Source organism: Lactuca virosa, chromosome 8 (assembly GCF_052849685.1).
Source record: "Lactuca virosa cultivar CGN04683 chromosome 8, Lactuca_virosa_CGN04683_v6, whole genome shotgun sequence".
In the NCBI taxonomy this organism is placed as follows: Eukaryota; Viridiplantae; Streptophyta; class Magnoliopsida; order Asterales; family Asteraceae; genus Lactuca; species Lactuca virosa.
The window spans coordinates 35,648,928-35,649,846 of NC_136433.1; the positions used below are offsets into that span (position 1 = coordinate 35,648,928).

A 919-nucleotide genomic window follows, 5' to 3' on the forward strand; every position below is an offset into this window, starting at 1 on the left:
ATTTTGTTTCTTCTCTGGAGGCCATTTCTCTTGGCGTTCAAACTGGGATTCATCTTTGGATATTATACGATATTATATCAAATGTTGCAGGTAACTCATGGTAGATTCAGTAACTGTTATCATCCGAACTCATTTTTGTTTTTAAGTAGTTTCATAGTTGATGTTAAAGAATTCCAAACCTTATATAAACTTTGATCTTTTATTATACATTAGGTAACTTTCTTCCTTTCCAATATGCAGGATTTTCAAGAATTACATCCCTTATCTATTACAGGGGAAGAAAATCAAGGATGACTTCCTTAACACTTCAGTTCAAGATTTGGTAACTTACCTGAACCCATTGTTTCCAGATTAAATTTTGTGTATTACAGGGGACTGTTTTAGACACAACCAAGTCACTTATATTTCCTCTTCCACTCCTGGCTGTTGCTCATCAACAATTCCTAGCAGGTATGCTCTACATCAATAACATTATATGAATGCTAAAATCAAATGAATAATCAGTGATTCTTGTTTGTGTTCATATTGAACAGGCTGTAGACATGCAGATGCAAATGGTCTTGATGGTTTAAAGGTTCAGATTATACTATCATCTATCTGCTACCAGCCTTGTTTATTCATGTTAGAATTCAACAATTCAATTAGTGCAGGTTTGGGAAAGAGTACTTGGAGTGCAAATTACCTTTTGAGGTCAGTATTTAACATTCTGTAGAGACGAATTAGTGCAGGTTAGGCTGATGTCAGTGAAAAGCAAGCTAAACTTGGTGATGAAGACTATTACTATGACATGTCATACTTGGTGCCTTATTCAACTTATCAGAACCTGCCACATGGTACATTTTTTGTAAATCAAACTGAATGATATATATTTTATCATTTAAACTATCATTATACTATAATACTAGCAAGTGATTAAACT

The 919-nt window shown here is 33.5% G+C and overlaps 1 long non-coding RNA gene across 1 annotated transcript; it reads left to right on the plus strand.

The window, feature by feature from the left end:
• Window positions 1-370: 370 nt before the first annotated feature.
• Window positions 371-681, plus strand: LOC145129635 (uncharacterized). Its single transcript, XR_013717574.1, has 3 exons — window positions 371-450; window positions 534-574; window positions 651-681. It is a non-coding gene; the product is annotated as an uncharacterized LOC145129635 (long non-coding RNA).
• Window positions 682-919: the final 238 nt, after the last annotated feature.